Source organism: Pinus tabuliformis, chromosome J, assembly GCF_031772625.1.
Source record: "Pinus tabuliformis cultivar Carrire ecotype Pingquan chromosome J, CPIR1, whole genome shotgun sequence".
Lineage (NCBI taxonomy): Eukaryota > Viridiplantae > Streptophyta > Pinopsida > Pinales > Pinaceae > Pinus > Pinus tabuliformis.
In genome coordinates this window covers 203,995,094-204,002,458 of record NC_142295.1, presented here as the reverse complement: position 1 = coordinate 204,002,458, position 7,365 = coordinate 203,995,094, and the positions used below count along the sequence as shown (strand labels likewise).

General features: G+C 37.6%; 1 pseudogene; it reads left to right on the top strand.

Annotated features, from left to right (window-relative positions):
* Positions 1 to 7,023, top strand: part of LOC149226383 (calcineurin subunit B-like) — a 13,083-nt pseudogene extending 6,060 nt beyond the window's left edge.
* The last annotated feature ends 342 nt before the right edge of the window (positions 7,024 to 7,365 follow it).

The window sequence follows — 7,365 nt, the reverse complement described above, 5'->3', positions numbered from 1 at the left end:
TAGCAAAGAAATAAAAATATCCTTGTTTTTTGATACATTTCCTCGTCATTGTCATTGTTGTCTTCATCGTTGTCTTCGTCATCGTTGTCTTCGTCATCGTTGTCTTCGTCATCATCATCATTATTGTCATCATCGTCATCATGATTGTCATCATCATCACCTTTTCTTCTTCTTCATCAACTTGTATATAAGTAACAACTTAACATCTAATTTGATGTAAATACAACTTAATTTATAGGAATCAAAATAATAGAAAAGAGTCCTATATTTAATTGCTTGTTGGAGAATGGAGGATAGGTCTCCAAACATATGTTTAAGAAGCTATTTCAAAACCTAGTTATTTAAACATGTGAAGGGAGAGGAGAATCCAATGACTCTTGTTGTGATTTATTACGCTATGTATACAATTGATATCTCTTTCGTTGTATATGTGGTTGAGAGGAAAATAACAATATGATTTCAAACTAAAATTCGATGTTGAATAGTTTGACAATGAAATTCAACAATGGTCCTAGTAAAACTGTAAAATAATGATTGAATGAGAACTAAATACTTCATGGAAAAAAATGATCCACAATAAAGATCAAATAAAATAATACTAATTTATGATCCTTTCCATGCCATGATATTTTGCGGTGATTAGCTATCCTCTATAGTCATATCTAACCTTCCTCGTGTTGAATTGATGGTTATTTTTTACATAAATGTATAGAAAGTAAGAAAAATTATTTGATGTCCACGAGGCTAAAGATAGCCTATGGGACAGATTGCTTCTTCATCTACTTGATGTATTTGGCCCCTTTTCTATGAAGCCTCACAATAAATGCTCCCAACTTCTCAACAAAACCCTTGCTAAATATATTATCCTAGGAGCTAGCTGCTAGCATATCTGCATAAATTTCCCTGTTCTCTTTGAAGGCCTCACATTTTAAAATGAAATTCTTTTCTATTTCCACTTTTCCAGAAGAACAAAAAATGCATACTCTTTCCTCCCACACTTCTTTTGTCCTTTCCAACCACCCTGTTTCACAACGGAGTTGATGAGAATTAGTCCTTAACTGAGCAATAAGAATGTTGGCTCTCCAAGAGATATTGCCCTTTATGTATGCTTTTGGTTGATAACTATGAGTGGGATTAAACGCTTCAATATATTACTTTTTCTTTCTTCCTAGCACCTTATTCCAAGTACACTTGTGGAACTTATCCATAACAAAGGCTTTTATCTCTTTGTTGTTTATGGGACACATGTTCAAGCAAATACACCATTTACTAAACCATTTGTTATTCTGTTGCGTCCAACTCTTTTTTCTGTTTCACAATATGTCATTAAAGACAACTAAGGCCACCTACCCTCTTCCATTTGTTCAATTTTTTTTAAATACCTTATGACTCGAACCATAGTAATTGCTTCAATAGGAGCAACCTCTATTTCACTAACAAGATAACATGCAGAACTACACTTTAATCTTGAATTTTTTGTAATCAAACGCTTCTAAATTTTCTTAATTTGTTTCCACTGCATGTTGGATGTACTACTAGCCCATAGTTCACAACCATAGAGAATCACCAGAATCACTAGAAGCCCAAAAAGAGTTTGAGTGGTTTTCCAATCCCGTAACTTTGCCTCTCTACCCCTATTTTGAAAAGCATAAAATGCTTTCCAACCACCCCCAACGTTTTTTTCTTTCTACAACCATCCCAGTTAGATTTTTGTTGAAGTCAATTCCGAGGTATTTGTAATTGGCAACTTCTTCCAGAAAGTTGCCTTCAAAGTAGAACTTATGTTGGTTATGTTCTCTTTTTTTAGATATAACCACTACTTTCGTTTTGTTGATATTGACTTGCATCCCCACACTTCTACAAAAATTCTCAAGGGATAGTAAGTTCTCTTGCAAACCAAGAGCTAATTTAGCAATTAGAATAAGGTCATCTACATACAAAAGAAGCCTTATAACAAACTTCCCAAATAGATACCATCACCCCCTTGCGAATTTAACCGCTCCTCAAACTTGTTGATATATAAACCAAAAAGGTAGGAGATAGTGGGCAACCTTGCTTGACCCTGATATCACTTCTAAAGCTTTCAGAAATGCCTACTAACGTTCTAATTTTGACTTTCGCCTCTTCATACATCCTATGCATAGATGCTCTCAAATTTTTAGGAACCCAAAGTTCCTCCCTTCTGTGCCAAAGCTTATCCCTAGGAACCATTTCATACGCTTTTCTGAAATCACAAAGCAACAAAAGACTTCTTCCTTTTTCTCCCAAACTTTTTCAATGATGTGCCTTAAAGCTATACAATGATCAAATGTGGAATGTTTAGGTCTAAAACATGCTTGCCCTTTAGCACGCTTATTTCTTTCTTCTGCCCACTTGATAATTTTATTTCTAGCATGCTTCGAAATAGCTTTGCAAACAAAGTGTTTATCATGATGGTCCTATAATTGGAGGGATTATTGAGTTCAACTAAGTCTTTTGCTTTTCCAACACCCAAATTCTTGATACCCATCTTTACCTCTTGCATCGTGAAGAGTTCAAAATCAGTGTTGACCAAGGGGTGGGGGGTAAACCTTGGGATCCTGTTCAAAGAGTTGTCTTACATAATCAAATCATTTAGAAGTTGTAATACTATTTCGAGTTTGTATCTTTCTCGGTTGGATCTCCTTCCAAAATAATTTGGGATTATGCTTCCTAAGGAATATTAGTTCTTCCCTCCTTGAAACCATGAAATCAACCTCTTTATTGCTTAATAATTGTTTGTAAGCTTTGAGCTTTATGTTATCCTTGTTTAACTCTTTCCACTTTCTCCTTGCCTTTTTGCATTTCTCGTCAAACCAAGCATTAATTGGAAATCAATTTGTTTCGGACTTCTTAGTTTTTTCTCTTTTGCACTCTACAAGTGCGCATTGAATTAAATGTGTTAATTCATGACTATGAAGGGTGTGATTTGTGATTTTCACCTTCTTGAAGAGCTTCTCTAGTGTCATTTTGAAGGTATTACAACTTTCTGGAGTCAAAAGAATTCTGCCCTTTGGGAGATTTTGTTGGACATGCTGAATTTTTTACTCTCATTGTTTCTTTCCAATCTAGGAGAAACTTAAATAAATTGGCTTGTGATTTGATTTTAAGTCCCAAAGCTAATCTCCAATCAAAACTTCCTCCATTTTCTCACACAAACCAAGTGAGAAAATTACATAATCTACTACTTTTTCTCCATTGTAAGAATTACAAGTGAAATTACCAGAGTTTTCCCATCTAGTCAAGCCATTACAAATGACTAAATCAAAGGGCCCACATAGAGTAAGCAATTTTTCACCAAAGAGATTGCAGCCCTCTTCCTCTGAAATTTTTTCCCATTGATGATTACTCTCTTCTGTAATCAAAATAGGGTTGCAGTCTTTTTTATAGCAAAGAATGCTAACTTGTTCACTTGGATTCCTAGCATTGAAATCACCCACTATAAGGACTTCAACTAGCTGAGAATACATTGCAATATATACTTTTAAGGCTGAAAATGGATCTTTGTGGTCAAGCCCTCTACCTTTGTAGATTTTTGAAACTTGTGGTGCAAAATAGCATGTTGCAATTTCGATTGTTGGCATTATGATACAGATGTTGTCCTTGATGGAAACTCACATAGATGACAGTTCATAGTGCAACAAGTTGACAACAAAGGATTACAGATCAGACTCTAGAAATTGAAGAAAGAGAGGTATACATTGGTTCATTTTTTCCAAGTACCATATACCACACGAGTTAACAGAACAAAAGGAGTGTATATGCATGCATGCACTTTCGCAAAAAGAAAAGCATGTATAGGATGGAAAATCAAGGTTTTGGTCCGAGGTATTGGTCTGAGGTATTTGGTCAGAGGTATTGGTCCTAAGTGGTTTTGGTCTGAGGTATTAGTCCTAAGTGGTTTTGGTTTGAGGTATTGAGAAAGGCCTAAAACTATATAAGGCGAGAGGATCAAAGGGATATGAGTGCAAGTAATGAATATCTTATGAAGAGTGAGATCAAAAGAAAATATGCATGTTATGGGTTTCTGACGCTTTTCTTGATCTGAACTAAGGATAAACCTTAGTGATTGATGGAGGATGAAATCTAATGATGGATCAGGATCATAAGACCTAAAATGAATTATCTTTATGTGCTTTGATCATGGATAGTCTAGATCTGAATACTAAAGCATGATTTACACTCTAAATGTTCTGATCTGGGTATGACTGAAGTCTAGAATAGTTGTGATGCTTTAAGTTAGTATTTGTAGATCTGTACACTGGTTTGCTTTGGTAAAAGCACGTATACACGCCGGTTCGACACATCGAAGTAGCGTACACATTATGAAATATGATGTTTGAAGTTGCAGTTGGTTCTAGTTGTTGATGCAGCGTTCTGGGTTTTGCTTTGTGTCTGGTGATTGTGTTATGGTGATAGTTTTTTGATTGTTTAAATTGATTGATTGTGATTTTCTTCAGTGATGATGGGTTTTAAGTGATTAGCTGTATTGCAATAGTGATTAATTTTGATCTTCAATGTTGTTGATGGTCTAGTATTAAAATTTGATGAAACGAGGCCTTCAGATTGTAGTGTTGTGTTCCAGGAGTATCCAGTCTGAAAATTTATGAAATTTGATCCCTAGAGGAAGAGAGAAGATTGTATCCTTCTAGAGATCTTATCCTTCATGTAGCCACCTGATACTGTACGGCTGCGGGTGTGGTGTAGTCGGTAGGCCCAACCGCTTCACGACCTCTGCTGAGATGAGGTTCTTTTGGCTGCCACTATCGAAAATGAATTGTAGCGGCGAACCCTTCACCCACATCTGTGAGTGGAAAAGATGTTCCCCCTCCTCTGGATCTTTGAGCTCATTTTTTTTGAGCTTGGCAGTGACAACAATGGCATTGGGATCTGCATCAATGATCTGCTTCCCTTTGCCATTCCCCTTGTCAAGTTCTGGCTCAGGGTTGGAACATGCATCTGGTTTAGAAGCCTTCAACTCGGCCACCAGTGACTACTTGGTCCAACACTCACTTGTGTTGTGAGTGGGGATCTTATGGAACTCACACCACTTTCCTGTGTCCTTCTTTGACTTCGTGGTCTTGTTCTTTTCTTGCGGCTTCGATAGGTTGTCTTGGGTCACCCCACCTTGGCTTTGTCCTTTGGTCTTCGGATTTGCAGATCCAAAGTCTCGCTTCTTTTCTTTGAACTTTTGCTTTATTTTGGAAGTGTATCGGTACGTCGTGCCGAGCGATAAGATGTTCAGGAACTCCATCTCTTCCTAGATCTACCTGTGTAGGTAGCCACGGTATTTGAGTACCAAATGTAGATCAGAATCTTTGATACTCAACTGTGTTCGAAGGGTATGAAAAATGTTGGTAAACTCTGGCACATCTTGGTCCCTTCTCTATTGCAATGTGGTCCATTTGATGTATTTGTCCTCATATCTTTTGACAGGGTAGCACTGCTCCTTAATGACATCCCGGAATGAATCCCAAGTGGTGCGGCTGAAAGTAGTGAGCCTATACTTTCATCCTTCTGCTTGCAGTAGGTTTCCCACCAGTCCTTGACGTGGGGGGCTGCTTTGAGAAGAGCGAAAATAATCTTTTCCCGACTCGAAAATTCATGAACAGAAAAATAACCCTCTAGCAGATTTAACCATTTGTCTATGGCATTTGCATCTAGTTGACCCTCAAATATGAGGATTTCAAAATTAACTTGTACCTTAAACAGTGTGGCATTTCCAAAGTAGCTGTTGGAAGCCAATGCATTGCCTCTAGGTAGCAGCTGAAGGATCTACGCAAAGCTATCCATCATCGCGTTCCTTTGCCACTCGAGGGCTTCTTCGAGCAAGATTTTGATAGGATTTCCTACCCCCTTTTTTTTCTTCTCATCTACCATAGGAGGCCATCGAGATTTGCAAGGCTATTCTTGCAAAGGTTCAACCAATTTAAGCCCTAACTCCTTATATCCCAACCTCGTTGGGGACATGCAAAGAAAAACAGAGAAAAAGCAGACTGCTCTGATACCACTGATCTAGATTTAAACAGGAACGCAATGAATTACAGAGATAACCATAAACACAGAGATGAGATAACCATAAATACACAGATGCAGTAGAAATAATACTTCATTTCATTACTGTAAAATACTAAAATATGCTTACAAACAGAAATGGAAAGAAATAAGCTAGGGCGATGGTAGCTTATCTCTGAGAAGAGATGTGGTGGCTACATGCCTCTGAACTGTGTTACAATGAGGCTCGAAGGCCTACTTATTGTTCAGAAACAATGTAAAACCCTTAACATTCCAATACCTAACCCTAGAAGATGAAACGCCAAACTGTGGGCCCCATTTGGGTAAATTGGTACATCAACTTCCCGAGGTCATAACTTTGGCATACGATCTCCGCTTGATGCATACAATAGCTCATTAGAAAGATCTATCCAAGCACTACAGCTTTGGGAAGGGAAACATTGGTACATGGACCCATGTTGCCCCTAGATTTCCCAAAAAACGTCGTTTATGGCCTCAAAACGGCTCCGGATGTTCAGGACCCGAAAAACTGCTAAAAATAGTAAGTTGTGCTACAATTAAGGAAACTGAAAATGCTAAGAGAAACAATGGTGGGGGTCCAAATGGGATAGGTGGGTAGCCACCAACATCCACCTAGATCAGAATCCACTTTCTCAAAGATTGTTGAGAATGTTGGATGGTTTGAAATTCAATGATTTCTTAGTTTTTTTATCATCCTTCAGTTCCAGAGCAAGTATTCAACAAAATATTGAGTTCATCTTCAAGGTTTATGATTCAGATGGCAGTGGGAAAGTGACACTCGAAGATATACTCGAAGTGTTGCAGAATCTGACAGGATCTTTTATTTTTGAAGAGCAGCGGCAGCAAGTTGTGGGTCAAGTTTTCGAGGAAGCATGATATTCAAAAGATTGTGGTTTGACAGTTGAAGATTTTGTCAAGATTCTTGACATGTCCAAATTGAAGATGGAGGTTGAAGTGCCAGTGGATTAAAGCTCAGTGGCCATGCCCATGTTTCTCCATATATTCTTCATTTATTGTCTCTTTAGCACTTTGTAATCGGAAGCTCAGCTTTGGCATCTATGCAAACTGTAATTCCTTTCAAAGTTGCATATAGGTGTGCGTGATGCCTGCCAAACCTTACTAAAACCTCTTTATTTTTTCCAAGATGGGTTACCTACATTTGTTGGAGAGGGATTGAATATAATGTATAAAGTATCCATCTCAGATTCATGTGAACTATAATCCACATATTATGCTACACGATCAGGGCATTGGATATAAATAATAATATGCATGAAGGGGAGGTTGTAAATTGCAATTATGGCATAAGAT